This window comes from Martes martes (assembly GCF_963455335.1).
Source record: "Martes martes genome assembly, chromosome: 5".
NCBI classification, from domain to species: domain Eukaryota; kingdom Metazoa; phylum Chordata; class Mammalia; order Carnivora; family Mustelidae; genus Martes; species Martes martes.
Window position 1 is genome coordinate 140,408,157 of NC_137892.1, and position 17,987 is coordinate 140,426,143.

General features: G+C 46.1%; 1 protein-coding gene across 2 annotated transcripts in view; it reads left to right on the forward strand.

Moving 5' to 3' along the window:
* The window catches only part of MTMR12 (myotubularin related protein 12), a gene marked incomplete at its 3' end in the record, with an annotated part of 68,782 nt that overhangs the window by 1,085 nt on the left and 49,710 nt on the right, over positions 1–17,987 (forward strand). The gene's annotated exons all lie outside the window — the stretch shown is intronic.

Sequence of the window (17,987 nt, forward strand, 5' to 3'; positions counted from 1 at the left end):
GTGGCGTTTGAGCAGACTTGAAGGATGTTTGGGGTCTGAGGAAAGAATAGTGCTGGTGGAGGGAAGTCTGGCGTGTTGGAAGAACATGAAGGAAGAAGCCTAGTAGGTGAGGGCAAGGGTCGTAGGAAACCAGGTTGGAGAGGTTATAGCTTGTAGGCCATCGTGAGGACTTCTTGAGCAATAGTTCCCAATCCAGATGCCTAATGAGATGCATTCTTATTTTGGATTCCTGAAGGTTTTTCCTGCTCCTCTCCCCAGTAGTTTAAGCAGCAATGTGCAGGAGCACTGTCAAACTCATTGTCTTCAGCTGCCTTCCCAGTCTTGTTCAGGGACTGTTTCTGTAAGACCACCTGAGGCTTGAAGCCTTCATACATGCATCTTCAAGTTCACAATGTGTGTGTTTTCACTAGTTGAGAATACTCTTGTAATGGGTTTTATTTTTAGTCCTAATTTGAAAATAAAAACCACTTCCTCCTTAGATCCTTGATAAGGAGGCAGGGTCATCTTGAATTTTCAACAGGCTTCCCTTGTCTTGTGGATTAGTAATGTCGGTTTCTCTTTGTGTCTTTTTTGATTGAGCCCTTGCTGAAGTACAACTGATCTTTAACCTTTCCTGTTCAGGGAGATTAAACTACAAATGGAAAGTCTTCTGAAATGTGGCCAGAGTTCAAGAATGTTCAAATTTTTCATCCTCCAAGTGCACATGTTGTAATTAGGCATGTTTTTCCTCTTTGCCCACAGTGCCTGATATATTTCCTTTGAGGGATAATTAGGGAAGGGGAGTGGTTCAGTCCCAAAAGGGTCACATTTTTCGCATCCTTATAGTTGGCAGTTTTGTTTTCTTGCAATGAAATAGTGCTGTGTAGGCACTATGTTTCTTTGTTGTAATCTGTCTCTAAAAATATTTTGAACTGAGGGAAGGGCTCTGACCTAAATTGCTTATAGTTCTTAAAAGATAGGGGTATGAGCGGGGTGAGGAAGCAGTTTGTTTTTAAATGCATAGCCTTTGGAAACTGACGTGAACAGCTTTGAGGTGTAGCTTACCTACCTCTGAGAATACTGAGTCTGACAACCTCTTGGCTCACTCAGTAGGAGGAGTTCCTCAGAATACTTCTCTGGACTGTCATTCTGTTTCTACTCCTTTCCTTCATATTGCTTTCATCTTTACTGCGTTTGGTGTATGTCTTCTTGTCACTTCTCTGTATGCGCTTTGCTTTTGTTAGCCGGGAAATCGAAGGTTTCTCGGGCGCCTTTCTGCTGGTACATCACTGAGCTGCCAGAACAGTCTTCACGCCTTACGATACAGCAATACCTGTGCCTGGTGATCAGCTTGCTCTTGGCTGATCAGATCTTGGAAGGCTCAACAGTGGTTTTCTTAAGTACACCAGAGTCTGTCAAGAGTCAGCACTTTGTGTTAGAAACAGTAGCGCTTTACTGGGTAAAGTAGCTGAAGAGGATGCTTTTAAAGACAATGGCTTATTTTTTCTTTGTGATTAGAGAGGATTGACATCTGTCATTGATCCTGTGTCAGTGAATGTGCACATTAAAATCCTGAACTGGGGACGCCTGGGTGGCTCAGTTGGTTAAGCGGCTGCCTTCGGCTCAGGTCATGATCCCAGCGTCCTGGGATTGAGTCCCACATCGGGCTCCTTGCTCGGCAGGGAGCCTGCTTCTCTCTCTGTCTCTGCCTGCCACTCTGTATGCCTGTGCTCGCTCTCGCTCGCTCTCTCTCTCTCTGACAAATAAATAAATAAAATCTTTAAAAAAATAAAATAAAATCCTGAACTGTAGTTTAGGGGCTTTGGTCATGTTTTCTGAACTCTGCCCAGAGGGTTACAAATCAGTAGAGCTTGTAAGGCAGAAGCCAGTGGCTCTGGAAATCGAGGTGAATGGGAGGGAGAGAGCTGGGTCATTCTTGGTGATACCAGCCGTCTGTTACTACCTCTAGAAACATCTCAGCATCACCATCCCAGCTTAGTCCCAGGACAAGCAGTGCAAAGGACATTGTGCGTCTATGCAAGGGAACGCTAGGTGCTGAGCTCCCCTTCGGGGGGCATTGGATTAGAGTTTGGAAGACAGATCCATTTTTCTTGCTAAATAAAACACCTGTTTGAATTATTATTTCAGAAGCTGTAAGTGTTCATTGTAGAAAAATAAAAAAATATAGATTTGCAAAGAATTTTTTAAAGAAAAATTGTAAGTAACTCAGAGTATACCCTGTCAGATATGCGTGTAGGTGTATGCATATGTTTTTTCTAAAATGGGTTTACTATTGCTGATCATATTATTTTGTAATCTGCCTTTTCAGAAGAAATCTGTATTGTATGTGTCTTTCCATATCTGTTGTTAGCCTATAATGTCATTTTAACTTATACCCGTTTTCCATAACAGAAACACACACTGTGATGGGGGAGACATTAGGTGGCACAAAGACCAAAGAAAGCAGTGTGATTTTTTTTTTAAAGGATTTTATTTATTTTGAGAGAGAGAATGTGTGCACACACGTGAGAGGGTGGGGGAATGGGCAGAGGGAAGGAGTCTCAAGCAGATGGCACACCCAGTGTGGAGCCCGACCTGGGGCTTGATCTCCTGACCCTGAGATCATGATCTGAGCTGAAATCAAGAGTCGGACACTTAACTGGCTGAGCCACCCAGATGCTCTGTGATTTTGTTTTTTAAGTTTATTTATCATCATGGGGCTCAAGCTCGAGATCAAGAGTCGCATGTTCTACTAACTGAGCCACCTGGGCACCCCCTATTTGTAGATTTTTAGATTTGGGAGAGAATTTAAAGATAATCTACTCCACCACTGTACTCTTCCTCTGTAATACAGATATGGAAATGAGGCCCTGCAAGGTTAAGTGTCCTACCCAGCGCCACAGAAGTATTGCAGTCTAGAGATAAGAACTGTCTCCTGGACCTAGCACTGCCTGTGGCTCAGCCAGGCCCACAGGAGCTTGGGAAAAGGTTTCTTTGTATATGTGAGAAGAAAAAGCAAGAAAAGAAATGAAGATTGTGGGGGTGCCTGGGTGGCTCAGTCGTTGAGTGTCTGTCTTCGGCTCAGGACCTGATCCCAGGATTCTGGGGTCGAGCCCCACATCAGGCTCCCTGCTCCGCGGGAAGCCTGCTTCTCCCTCTCCCACTCCTCCTCCTGTGTTCCCTCTCTTTCTGTGTCTCTGTCAATCAGTAAGTAAAATCTTGGGCGCCTGGGTGGCTCAGTGGGTTAAGCCTCTGCCTTCAGCTCAGGTCATGATCTCAGGGTCCTGGGATCGAGTCCCGCATTGGGCTCTCTGCTTGGCAGGGAGCCTGCTTCCTCCTCTCTCTCTGTCTGCCTCTCTGCCTACTTGTGATCTCTCTCTGTCAAATAAATAAATAAAATCTTTAAAATAAATAAATAAAATCTTAAAAAAAAAAAAAAGAAACAAAGATTGAGGAAGGGTAAAAAAAAAATCCAGATTTAAGAGCTAATTTTTTTCTTTTCATTTATCCCTCAGGGAAAAGAATGCATTTGATTGCCTAATCTTCATTTATGGCCCTAACTTTTCATGGAGAGAAGTGAACTGATCTATGATCTTGTGTTTTTCCAAGAGATAATAGCTGGGGGGTTATATCAAAATAATACAGTGAATAATTACTAATATTTATTAGGCACTTCTATGTCCCAGGAACTGTGCTATCTCATTTCATCCTTTCAACTCTCATATGTAGTGGATACTATTACTTCCTTTTGTGTGTTTAGATGTGGAGAGACCCAGTGTAGTACCTTGCTCGGGGTCACAGCTGACAAGAGGTGGTGCCAGAATTTAAACTTGCACAGTCTCACTCCAGGGCTGTTCTTCTCTCCTTGAACTTATGAATGCAGGTAATATTAGTGAAACATGCTTGTAGTCCTGACTGGCATTTACACACTAAAGTGCTTTCTCATTCATGGTCTCTAGTGGCAGTTTCCTTCTTGGTTCCTGTTAGCTTCTCCACCAGGTGACTGAGCGGATACAGGGCCCCTTGGAGATACAGCTAATTCATTCAGCAGATATTTACTTAGCACCTACCGGTACCAGGCACTATTCTAGGTGCTGGGGCTACAAAGCAGATGAAATGATTGAGATTGTTTTTTGGTGGAACACTACTGTGTTGGATTACTGACTTTGATGACTTAGATGGATCCATGACTAGAAGGCGTTGGCTTATCCTAAAACAGACTTTTTTGCTCACACCTAGCAATAAAAAATACCTTTAAAAGCAAACTTTAGATCCATCACTTTTTTAAAGACTCTAACTTTTTTTCGCTCCAAACTAATTTTTCTGATGGCAGAGTTTTCTCCTGGAGCTCAGAGGTCATTCACAGTGATTTAAAGGACATTAAAAAAAAAAAAAAGGACGTCAAAAGTTCTTCCTAAAATGATCACTTTCTTAGCTGTGGCTTTAGCCTGATGATCTCTCCAAAGCTTCCTCTTTTTCTCTCCTGCATGTGCTTCCTGCGGCATCTCCCTGGATCCTCTCCAATACCACTCAACTTCTGCAGATGGAGCATCAGAAGATGTCATGAGGCTATGTCAAGAGACACTTCCTGCAGCCTGATCAAGCAGCTGCCATACAGGCACCCTCTGTCTTAGAACCCGATGCTCTTCTGCACCCTACTTCCCTCTGATGTTAAAACCAGGGCTGCCATCAAAAGCTTAGGCTGAGGACAATCCATACTTAGCAATTTAAAGTTCTAGATTTTTCTCAGAACATCTTTAACAGGATGTTTGATATTCTTGGAAGACTTCCATATTAAACTATCTTTTGTGACAGTGTTCTTTAGTGAGAATTTGATTTTTCAGAGGCTAAAACTTTTAATTTTTCTTTTTTTTTTTTTTTTTTAATTTTCCTTATGTTTGGGGGTGGGGGTGAGGGTCAGAGAGAGAGAGAATCCCAAGCTGGCTCCATGTGTGGCACAGCGTGATCTCATGACCCTGAGATCATGACCTGACCCAAAATTGAGTCGGTTGCTTAACCAGCTGAGCCACCCGGTGCCCCAACCAAAGCTTTTTTTTTTTTTTTTTAAATTTATTTATTTTAGAGAGAGCATGCACGTGCATGTACATGTGCCTGCGTAGGCAGAGAGGGGCAGAGGGAGAGAGAAACCCAAGCCGACTCCTCGCTGAGTGTGGAGCCTGATGCAGGGCTGGATCCCACTACCCCAAGATCACAGCCCAAGCTGAAACCAAGAGTTGGATGCCCACCTGGCTCTGCCACCCGGGTGCCCCCAAAGCTTCTTTTTAATCACATTAAAAGATGTATATTTATTTTTATGATAAAGACAATATTAAAAAAAGACAATATAGCAAAGTTTCAAACATCAGAAGTTAGAAAAATAAAATTACCATCAGTTATGCTACCTTAACCAAAGCAGTTAGTTCCACTGTTTAATATGTTCTTGCTTTGTCCGTGGGTGTACCTCATGGTTTCAAGCATAATATCTATAAAGATGTGTAACCTGAATGTGGTTGTCAGCTTTGAAGGTAGTACTGCCGACCCCTCCCGGTAGAGCGTGCACCTTGAGTTGTTTTTCTAGCAGGAAACCACCTTTAGTGTCTCCTACATTACGCTTGTGACTTCTGATGTGTTTGGGGGAGTCAACAAGAATGCTGGGTTTGCAGTTTAATGAATCATTTAAAATAAACCTCTTGAGGGGCGCCTGGGTGGCTCAGTTGGCTGGGCATCTGCCTTCCGCTCAGGTCATGATCCCAGGCCGTGCAGACTGTTTCTCTTCTCCCTCTGCCTGCCACTCTACCTACTTGTGCTCTCTCTCTCTCTTTCTGTCAAATAAATAAGTAAAATCTTAAAAAATAAAATGAACCTCTTGAGAGAGGTTGGGAGGTAGGATTGAACTATAATTCTTTTTTTTTTTTTTTTGAGATTTTATTTATTTATTTGACAGACAGCAAGAGAGGGAACACAAGCACGGGGAGGGAGAAGCAGGCTTCCCGCTGAGCAGGGAGCTGGACACCAGGTTCCATCCCAGGACCCTGGGATAATGACCTGAGCCAAAGGCAGACGATTAATGAATGAGCCACCCAGGCACTCCTGGAATAATTCTTATAATCTCTCATCTTCTGTGGCTTTGGGAGGATGATGAGGGGAGGTAAAAATGGAGAGGGACTCTGAAATGGAGTGAAGCTGCCCAAGAGCTGGAAGGACCAAGGGCCTCCTTCTTTCCATAGTCCCCTCTACTTGCCTCCAGGGCACAACTCAAGGGAGAGCAAACTCCAGGAGAGCAAAAAGGACTGAGGCCAGTCCTTTAAGCTTTGGTTGTATTTCTACTTGGAAAATGAGAATAATAATACCATCTGATAGGTAGGTATGAACTGGTGTGTGTATTAAATGTGATTATGTGAATTCTTAGAGTGCTTGGCCAGTGGTTGGGCTTCAGTAGATGTGGGCTGCTGTTATTATTCAGAAGTTGTGGGTCAGGGCCATTTGGATGGTTTCAGAAAGTGCTTAATCATTAATCTTAGAATACAGAAATCTTTCCCAGCTAAGGTACCAACGAAAGTGGAGTATTTAGTTGTTGTGGTTGTTGCCATGGTATCATGCCAGGAAAGTTCACTGTGTGGTAACTCTTTCTTAGAGTATTTTTCACTATCTCTAAAAGTTTCTTTTCCTCTTTTCTTTGTTCCTTTATACATTTGAGAATGATTTGATTATACTTAAAATTCCAACCTAATGAGAACACTTACTAGTTGACTTTTTTCATTGTTAATATTTGGCCTTTGACATTTTGCTAATTTCATTCTGTGGACCTGTTTTCCCTCTTCCCTCATTTCCTTTTTTTTTTTTTTTCCTTTTAAGTAACCTCTGCCCCCAACATGGGGCTTGAACTCACAACCCTAAGATAAGAGTTGCCGGCCCCATAAGAGGTGCCCCCATTGTCCCTCGTTTCTAATGACTCTGTTGTAGGCCAGATTTTGTCCATTTAGCATATCTGTTCAATGATTTACTTAAGATATGAGTAAGTAAAATCAAATTACCACCCAGGTGCCCCTAAGATTTTATTTTTAGGTAATCACTACACCCAATATGGGGCTCCATCTCAGAGCCCCCAGATTCAGAGTCACATGCTGTACCAACTGAGCCAGGCAGACACCCCAGTCTACCTTTCCCTATGACAGATTGCCACCCCCTGTTTCAGACAATGGTCCTGAGCTGCTGGGCTTTTGCTTTTCTCGCTAAGAGAGTTCTAAAATTCCCGAGGATACCTGAAAGGGAGTGAGCCCGGTTTTTGGATGAAAATTCCTGTTTTGCTTTAATCTCTCGAGATCTACTCCCCAGTGTGATATTTACATCTCATAGTTTTTCCCTCCACTGTACCATGGGATGGCTGTCTTCCCTGCAGGCTTATTTTGAACACGGGAAGAAATACCAGTGTGTATGCAGCTCAGGCCCGGACACAGAGGGGATCCACAGTAACTGCTAGATGCAGTCAGTAGTAGTAGGAGCTTGAGTTGGGAGAATTACTGATTGTGGAGCTACCATTTGCTCTGTGTCGGAATTAAGAATGCAGAAAAACAGTCTGTGCTCTCAGGAGGCTCCCACCCTGTGGGAGAGACAGCAGGTCCCCAGAGGGCTCTAATGCCCGGGAGGTGGGTGCTGCCTGGTTACAGAGGAGGAGTGCACAGAAGGCCGCTGCGGAACCTGCGGCAGCCTCTGGCCTCATCTGAAGGCTGTGGAGGACTCGGAAAGGGCAGTGTGAGAGGGGGTGCTCGCGTGGGGAGGAGAGGGTGTTGCAGTGGGCAGGCAGGAGCGCCAGCGCGAGAGGCGCACAGTATGTCGGGACCAGGTGGTCGGAGCATCTGTCTCATACCTTACGTAAGGCGTGCTGGGGGGTGCGAGGGAGCTGAGTCCTGAACAGTGGAGTCCGAGGGCTGCTGCTAGGACACGCAGGATTGTTTTCTGCTGTGATTGCTCCTTTACCGTTAAGTCAGTCTGGCCCTTTGTGAGGCTGTGGGCATCTTCTCCTTTGCCCCTGGTTCCTCCAGCTCCACGGCCGTGGAGAAGCTCCTGCTCCGAAGCTTTGAGCTCCTCGCTGGCTATTCAGCTGACCTAGTATTTATGTAGCAGTTGGGGGGGGAGGTGGCGAGTGGTGCACAGAAGGCAAAGCCATGTGTTTTTGCAGCTGCTGTTAGTCACATTAGTTAACTGAAATGATGAGATTTGGACAGCCCCGCAGTTGCCACCTGCTACCTTCTCTACTCTTACACATTCCAGTGCTGCCCTCTTCACTTGCAACGCCATGTGCTTGTTAAGAGCACGGCTTTGGGATTAGAGCTCTGCTGCTTGCTGCATGCATTTGGTCTGGGTATTTGCCTTCTCTGAGCTTCAGTTTCCTCATCTATGAAATGGCAATAAAAATAGTAGTATTTAGCTCCTAAGATTGTTGTCTTTTTTTTTTTTTAAGATTTTATTTATTTATTTGACAGAGCACAAGCAAGGGGAGTGGCAGGGGGAGGGAGAAACAGGGCTCCCTGACAAGCAGGGAACCCAATGCAGGTCTCCATCTTGGGACCCCAGGAACATGAGCTGAGCTGAAGGCAGACACTTAACCGACTGAGCCTCCCAGGGGCTCTTGTTGTTAGTCTTAATTGAGGCAATCCACAGAAAATCATTAATACAGGACCCAACATGTAGCAAACACTCATTAAGCATGGATTGTGGTTGTTACTACTCTTTACCCCAGAAGCTGCCGCTGTGTGTTTGCACGTTGTTTGGGCCACCAGTGCAGGTCCCCATAGTGGCAAGATTTCCTCCATTCCCCTGTAGCATTGTTCTTTCCTTGCATTCTCAGAGGCTTGTGTCCAGAGCCAGGGATGCTGGCCTTTTGCAGGACTGTGCCCTACCCGCAGCGGGTGTCTTTCTTGTCCACCCAGAGGGCCTCCCCTCCTGCACAGCTTTCTTTTTCAGTGAGCTCTTCCATGGATTCCTACTCTGTCCTCCTCTTGTAATGTTTTCTCCTGTCTGGGGATGTCCAGGACAACCTGGGGTTTGGGCAGCATATTATGTCCTGGGCTTTATTGTCCATTCCAGTTCAACTTTCTTCTTTTTATTTATCTGTTTTTCAGATTTCATTTATGCGTTCGAGAGGGAGAGATAGAGTCCACGTGCATAAGGAGTGGCAGGCAGAGGGAGAAGCAGGCTCCTGGCTGAGCAGGAGCCTGATGCCAGGCTCCATCCCAAACCTGAACCGAAGGCAGATGCTTAACCAACTGAGCCACCCAGGGGTCCCACGGCTTTTTTCGTTCAAAATTAGCCTTCCCCGCTGCTGCCAGCAGCCCCTTCTTTCCCCGGCCAGCCAGTTGTACTCCAAACTAGTCACAGTTTCCGGGGTTCCCTTGGGAGTGGCCTTTTTGCTTGTCTGTATTTCTATTCATTCTGCCCTCCCTGCTATCATCTCGTGTGCTAGGAACCACAGACTACAACTGCTTAGCTGGTCTCTCTCCCTCTACCCGAGTCACCCTGCACACCACAGCCAGGTTCCTGCTGGGTGCAGCCTTCATGTGTCATTTTGCTATTTAAGAGTCCTCCTGTCCACCTGCCTCCCCAAATGTTAACACCTTTTCCAGACTCACTGCAGATTCCTTTTTTCTTCTGGTTTGTTGAAAGAGTGTTAGCTTGCATTTGGGAGGCCAGTGCTCTGCTCATTTCTGTGTGACTTTGAGGGAGCCCCCTTTAGCTCTTTGGCTCATTTTCTGATTCATACAGTTGGCTTAGGCAAGTGCTTTCAAACCTGTTTGCACAAAGGGACGCTGGGTGGCACAGTCGGTTGTGTTGGACTGTTGGTTGTGGTGCTGGTCATGATCTCAGGGTCGTGGGGTTGAGCCCCGAGTGGAGCACTGTGGCAGGCTCTGACTCAGCGTGGAGTCTGCTTGAGATTCTCTCTCTGCCCACTCCCCACCCCCACCCTTGCACATGCCCTCCCTCTCTCTCAAATAAATCTTTTTAAAACATATTTTATTTATTCATTTGAGATGATTCTTGAGATTAAGAGTCATTCATGCTTCTTGACAGGAATCACTTTAACAGATGACTGCTGGGGCATAAAGACCAAGAACAGAGTCAGCAAGCACACTAAAGGCCGACCACAGCTCTTCACCTCAGCCATCCAAATCACTCTCCAGCAGAAATAAAAAAAAGAGCCTCAGAATGATGTTCCCACCAGCTACTGCTGGAGGGTAGGGGGTAGGGAGAGGGTGGTTGGGTTATGGACATTGGGGAGGGTATGTGCTATGGTGAGTGCTGTGAAACGTGTAAGCCTGATGATTCACAGACCTGTACCCCTGGGGCAAATAATACATTATTTGTTAATTTAAAAAAAAAAAGCATGAATGAGTAATACTTTCACTGCCATTCAATAAATGAGGAGCTGTCAAACTAGAGTGAGGGATTTAATTTGAGCCTTAGTGAGCAGTTACTTTCTTCCTTTTAAAAAAAATCTGAGGTAAGGGGAAAAAAAGCAGTCTAAATATGCAAGAAAGGATCTAGAATGGGCACATGAGTATTTCTTAGTTGTTAGGGTAATGACATTACCTATTAGAGGCTATTTTCTGGGGGCGCCCGGGTGGCTCAGTGGGTTAAAGCCTCTGCCTTCGGCTCAGGTCATGATCCCGGGGTCCTGGGATCGAGCCCCGCATCCGGCTCTCAGCCCCACATCAGGCTCTCTGCTCCGTGGAGAGCCTGCTTTCTCCTCTCTCTCTGCCTGCCTCTCTGCCTACTTGTAATCTCTGTCTGTCAAATAAATAAATAAAATCTTTAAAAAAAAAAAAATTTAGAGGCTATTTTCTGTTTTCCTGTCCTGAACACTTGTTAGAGTTGAAAGGGTACTTGATGGGCACCTGGGTGGCTCAGTGGTTAAGCGACTGCCTTCGGCTCGGGTCATGATCCCGGAGTCCTGGGATCGAGTCCTGCATCGGGCTCCCAACTCCACGGGGAGTCTGCTTTTCCCTCTCACCTTCTCCTCACTCATGCGCTCTCTCACTGTCTCCCTTTCAAATAAATAAATAAAATCTTAAAAAAAAAAAAAAGAAAGGGTACTTGACGATATTATTTCGTAATAGGAAAAAAGGTTTGTTTTTAGATTTTATTCATTTATTTGACAGAGAGGCAGCGAGAGAGGAAACACCAAGCAGGAGGAGTGGGAGAGGGAGAAGCAGGCTCCCTGCTGAGCAGGCATCCTGATGTGGGGCTCGTAGGGCTTGCCTGGGATCATGACCTGAGCCGAAGGCAGACGCCCAACGACTGAGCCACCCATACGCCCAAGGAAAAAAGTTTAAGATCGGTAGTTACCTAGGGCTAGGAGTGGGGTTGGAGGGTTGGTGTCAGGGAGAATGCTAATGGGTACCATGCTGATGAGTACCATGTTTCTTTTAGGTGTGATGGAAATACTCTAAAATTAATTGTGGTTATAGTTGTTGTACAACTATAGTTGTACAACTCTGAATATACTAAACACCATTGAATTGTGCACTTTATTTTTTAAAGATTTTATTTATTTATTTGACAGAGGGATAGAGCCAGAGAGCACAAGCAGAGGTAATGGCAGATGGAGAAAGAGAAGCAGGCTCCCTCCTAAGCAGGGATCCCAGTGTGGGGCTTGATCCCAGGGTACTGGGAACCTGAACTGAAGACAGATGCTTAACCGATGGAGCCACGCAGGCACCCTGAATTGTGCACTTTAAATAACCTGTAGGGTGTATGAATTTGTCTTTGTGTTTTTGTTTGTTTGTTTGTTTTTTAAAGTAAGTTCTATGCCCAGTGTGGAGCTTTGAGCTCACAGCCCTGAGATCAAGAGTCCAGGGCTTTACTGACTAAGACTGCCAGGTGTCCCTGAATTAGGTCTTAGTACAACTTTTACAAAAATGGAGTACAAACCAGAAGTATTAAACTTGTGTTTTAAACTTTCTCAGGTGTTGGAACTCCTGAGAAAAAGTCCTGGCTTCATCACCTGTTTAGCTATATGAGCCCAGGCACATGATTTACCCTCTTGGAGCTTCATTGGCCTTATCTGTAAAGTGGGGATGAGAATACTTTATAGAATCATTGCCAAGATAAATTACACAGGGCATATGAAAGTGGACGTACTAAAATCTCCAGTAAATTATATATTTTTGTGTTTAAGTTAGATCTATATTTTGATAATAGATGTGCTTTTTTTTTTTTTTTTTAAAGATATTATTTATTTGAGAGGGTGTGGAAGCGAGAGAACACAAGCAGGGGGAGAAGCAGACTCCTGTTGAGCAGGGTGTCCCACGCTGGGCTTGATCCCAGAACCCTGAGATCCCGACCTAAGTCAAAGGCAGACGCTTCACCGGCTGAGCCACCCAGGCGCCGCATGGATAATAGATGCTTAGTCTGAAATGTCTTTGAGAGTTCCCAGCTAGCCGTATGCCATGAACACTTACTAAGGCTAAGAACTGATTTGCATGATGAGTAAATAGCAGAGTCCTCAAAGACCAGATACCGGAACGGCTCAGTCTGTGGTCTGTTGCTTTGAGTCCAGACAGATTGTCAGGTCGCCTCTTACTGCATGTCTGCTTCCCTGGCTTCTGTTTTCTGGCCAGGGTAATTGTTGTTTGTACGCTAAAGACAGTGTATAGTTAGTGGAGTGGAGCTGTGGTTAGCGGGAAAGCTGTTACCTGGTCTTGCTTTCAGAGGGCAATGAGCCTGCTAGTCAGGCTGGCTCCAAAGGGAGTGAGCCCTCTGGCCAGGAGCGGGGAGCCAGCAGTCCTAGGAATCAGCTCTGGCAAACAAATCCTGTCTTGGTTTCTAGCTCCCTAGAAGTGGACTGTGGGTAGATTGATTTAGCTTCTAGTCTCTGTCTTCAGTGACGAGGCTTCATATTTAAAGTCTGGCTTTGAGGGGCGCCTGGGTGGCTCAGTCGTTAAGCATCTGCCTTCTGCTCAGGTCATGATCCCAGGGTCCTGGGATCAAGCCCCGCATCGGCCTTCCTTGCTCAGCAGGAAGCCTCCTTCTCCCCCTCCCACTCCTCCTGCTTATGTTCCCTCTCTCACTGTGTCTCTCTCTGTCAAATCAATAAAATCTTTAAAAAAAATAAGTAAAGTCTGGCTTTGAACATGTGCCAGCCCCACTGACGGAGCTAGAATGCATTTCACAAAGCCCGTGAGATGTGTGATAAGGGTTCAGTAATACTTGGCACTAGTCATGTACTTAGGTAGTGATTTTAAATTTATTATTATTATTTTTTTTTTTGGCAGAGAGAGACACAGTGAGAGAGAGAACACACACAGAGGGAGTGGGAGAGGGAGAAGCAGGCTTCCCATTGAGCAGGGAGCCTGATGCGGGGCTTGATCCCAGGACCCTGTGATCATGACCTGAGCCGAAGGCAGACGCTTAACAACTGAGTCACTCAGGTGCCCTGGTAGTGATTTTTAATAGAGCTGTTTATTAAAAAATCTGTCAAGAACTATGCTTAGGATTAAAGAATATTACCAGGATCAAGGATTATTTGTGTCTTTGTATGTTTTTGTGTACGTATTCTTTAAGTAGACTTTTATTGACGGTTTACTATCCGAGGCTAAAAAATACAAAACTGAGGAGCATAAAGGGAAGGGAGGGGAAAAATGAAACAAGACAAGATCAGAGAGGGAGACAAAACATAAGAGACTCAATCATAGGAACCTGAGGGTTGCTGGAGGGGAGGTGGGGGGACAGGGTAGCTGGGTGATGGGCATTAAGTGATGGGTGTTGTATGCAGCTGATGAATCACTGAACTCTATCTCTGAAACGAATAGTACACTATATGTTAATTAAATTTAAATACAAAAGTAAAAATAAAAAAAAATACAGTTAGGTGTGGCCTCAGCCTCCAGTTTGTGTCACTGGTTGGGGAGGCAGACAAGGTAAAAGATTGTTGCGATACCGGAGGGAGGGTGGACCAGAGAGAGCTTCACAGGGGTCTTGAACTTCATGTAGATAATGGATTGACCAGCCCAGTGGCCGCACTGGGGGCTAGATGGTGGCAATGTGGCTGTGGTCATGGCAGTGTGCAAGGTGAGAGGTGATGGTGGCTGAAAGTAAGAGCGGCAGTGGGGATGGACAGATGTAGATGGATTCTGGAGTTATTGATAAAGCCGAGCAGACAGGATATGAGGGCCAGGGAGTTGTTAAGAATGACTCCTGGGGAAAAAAAAAAAAAAAAGAATGACTCCTGGGCGAAGGGAGGTGTGCGGGTGAAATGGGTGATGGGGATGAAGGAGGGCACTTGTGGTGAACAGTGGGCGTTGTATGGAAGTATAGAATCACCGTATTGTACACCGGAAACTAATATTACACTGCATGTTAACTAATTGGAATTTAAATAAGCACTTGAAAAAAAAAAAAAGGAAAGAAAGAAGGACTCCTGGGTGTCAACTGATGGGACTGACCATCGAATCAGAGCCCAGAGGAGGATGGACAGGTTGGGGGAGAGCGGGGGAGTGATGAGCTGATTTTGAAATGTGAATTTGGAGGATGTTAGGAACATTCCAGTGCAGGTGGCCAGGCGACTGTTGGGGTATCCAGGCCTGGAGCGCTGAAGAGAGACCTGGAGTAACGAGTCACTGGGGCTCATCCTCTCTGTTGCTGGAAGTGCCATGGGTGGGAGAGCTCTACGAGGGAACACAGGTCTTGTGAGGAGGGAGGAGGACCCTATCTGAAAAGGAGACTTTCGGAAGAGCAGCCAGAGAGTGGTTATTTGGCCTAGAACTCATTTCTGCTGATTTCCAGGGCTCAGGATAAATGACACTTCCCGAGGGTAGCAATCTCTCTGACCCTGTCTGAATGTGGTGGGATGCCCCTGCTGTGCTCCCATCAGCCCGTGGCCTGTCCTTCTCCAAACGCAGCAGCTCGCACACGGCTCTGTTACAGCTTGTACTGTGCTCCGCTCCTGCTGCTCGGGGAAGACCGAGGCCCTGTGTTCTCTCCTGGATTCGTGGTGCTGGAATACACAAAAGAAGTGACAGTTCAGTCAGTGCAAGAGTGGAAGGGCGGGAGGCAGAGTCCTGGAGATGGCTGTGGCCAGCCGGCAGAGGCGGGCTGGACTGTAGCGAACACGATTCTGGTCAGGCCGACTGAGGCTCCAGTCGCACCTCACTTAACCTTGGCCAGCCTCGTTTCCTCAGCTGTAACATGAGAACGCTGATAGCCGCTAACAGAGTCGTGAGGGCTGCAGGAGGTGGTGCATTCTTTGTACGATCTTCTGTCCACCTCTAGTACTTAGGGCACCGTTTGCCCAGTGTTCCAATGATTACTTTTTATTTGTCTGAAGTTAGGGAGGGCAGAAGTCAGTTCTTATTTCTCTTTAAATCCTATGCATTTGGCATTTAGGATGTTCAGGAGCTTTTTGTTGAAGTGAATTGGTGCATATTAGAGATGGGTCACCTTGCTGCTCTGAGTAACCCAGACCCCGCCCAAGTGTTGACTCCCGGGTTTCGCTCCTCAGGCTCACTGGAGCCCTGTGCTTTGGGCCACTCCTCAGAAATCTAGTTCTGAGAAGGGATCACAGTGACAACTTGTTAAGGCCAGGCCCGCTGTGTGATGTGGATTCTGGTAGGTGTGTCTTCTTGGGGCCATACATTTGCTGAAGAATGGGTGGCAGTTCTCAGTCTTGTCTGGCATTCGTTGCCAGCCTGGCTCCTGGGCGGGGGCGGGGGTGGGTGATGGGTGGGGGGACAGCTGCCCCTCCTGGGGATGGTTGATATTCGCAGTGGGAATAGAAACAGATGTGGCAATTTTTGATCTGTGGGGTGGAATGTCTGGAAACTGGAAGACTTGTTATTCATGCCCTTAACGTCTTTTAAAATTAAAACAAAAAGAATACCCAAAACATTGGGGTAAATGATGAAATAAAAAATTAACAACAACAAAAAAACCCCAACTCCCGTCCTAGCACTGTGGCAGAACTGTTCTCCATTTCTGTTCAGACACTGTTCTAACTGAATTCAGGCCACTGGGATACCCTAGTTTTGAAAATGTGGACACGCGGAGACTACTGGCAGCCGTCCGTGCATTCTTCTGTGCCGTCATGGCACAAAATGTCCACACTCAGAGGGAGTAGCAAGAGGTGCTGCACAAAGCGTTTGGTCCATTTTTAACTGCCACATTTGTTGAAAATTTGCAGCATTTTCAAATGAGTTGGTTCTCAGGGATCTTGCAGAGTTCAGGAAAAGTCTGTCACTGTAACTAGGAGAACCAGTTTTGTGTGATTATTATAATTTTTTTAAGATTTTATTTATTGATTTGACAGACAGAGATCACAAGTAGGCAGAGAGAGAGGCAGGCAGAGAGAGAGAGGAGGAAGCAGGCTCCCCGCCGAGCAGAGAGCCCGACGTGGGGCTCAATCCCAAGACCCTGGGATCATGACCTGAGCCGAAGGCAGAGTCTTTAACCCACTGAGCCACCCAGGCGCCCCAGTTTTCTGTGATTATTAAAGAGCCATACTTTTCTACCTTTTTTCCCCTACACATTGAACCAAGATAGTTAATTGGGGTCACTAAGGACTTTGATCCCATGTTTCATTGCTCTGGAAGTAAGATTGGTCCCATTTGCTGGTTAGGCAGCTGGGCAGGGAGTGTCAAGACTTGAAGGATGGGCGGACGGAAGGAGTACAGGGTTAAGAGGAAGTCCAGACCCCTCTCTGAAACCAGGGGCAATTTAAGAAAGCATAGAGGCAGGCGTCTGGGTGGCTCAGTGGGTTAAGCCTCTGCCTTCGGCTCAGGTCATAGTCTAAGGGTCCTGGTATCAAGCCCCGCATCAGGCTCTCTGCTCGGCAGAGAACCTGCTTCCCACGCCGCACCCCCCACCCCCGCCTGCCCCTCTGCCTACTTGTGATCTCTCTCTCTGTCAAGTAAATAAATAAAATCTTTAAGGAAAAAAAAAAAAAGAAAGCACAGAGGCAGCTGTCACTCCATGTAAGTTGAATTGGCTGTAGGATCCTGGGATGATGCCAGCCCCATCTCCGGCTGTTGCGCTCCTGCAGTTCTGACTGGACAGTCTTCACGATTTCTGGTCTTTCTGGTTTAATGCCACACACATGACAGGCTTGAATGGAATGTGCTCTTTCTCCAGTACTTTACCATATGATGAGAGCATTTGGTGATGCCATCCATAGTAACGGCCCAAGCCTAGACAGATTCTGTATCTGAAGCCATATGTTTCTCTGGTCCCTGCTCAAGTGATTTTAAAACCTCTTACTTCTTGGTCATTACTAATTAAATTAGTCAAGGAAATCTTTTGAACATGTTCCATCTGCAAAGTTTGTGTGGGATTCTGGGGATATATGGTAAGCAAAAAACAAAACAAAACAAAACAAAGATGTGCCCTCAAGGAGTTTAGATTGGTGGGGAGGTAGACTTAAATAATTACATAACAAATGTGAAATTTAACTATGGCAAGGGCTCAGAGGAAGACAGAGACATGGGCTGTGAGAACCCAGTAACAGAAATGGCCCTTGTCCTGAGACCTGATGAATACTCAGATTCACAGGGCGGAGAAGGAGAGAAGCATTCTGTAGAAGGAGCATCCTGTGGAAACACCTCAGGATGGGAAGGAGGAGGTATGGGAAGCTGAAAGAAGGCCAGTGTGGCCAAGACGCAGACTGAGGAGGAGAATGGTAGGCAAGCAGAGTGGGCAGGTGGGTAAGGGGCAGGCTGCACAGGGCCTCATAGGCCGCTTCAGGGCACTGTCTTCATCCTGCCAGTAATGCAAGCAAACTGTGTGCTGACAGGCTTGCTGCTTCTTTAGGGTGGAGGACGGATTAGAAAGTGGGCAGATGCAAGTAGACTGGCTGGCAAGACCACCTCCAAGTGGGAGATGGCAGCTTGAACAAGGTGATACTGGTGGAGATAAGGGAGGAACATGGATTCTAGAAACACTGAACTGGTGATACTGATGCAGTTTGGTGGTAGGTTGGATCTTGAGGCTGACGGAGAAGGGAGGTGTAAAGGGAGACTGTT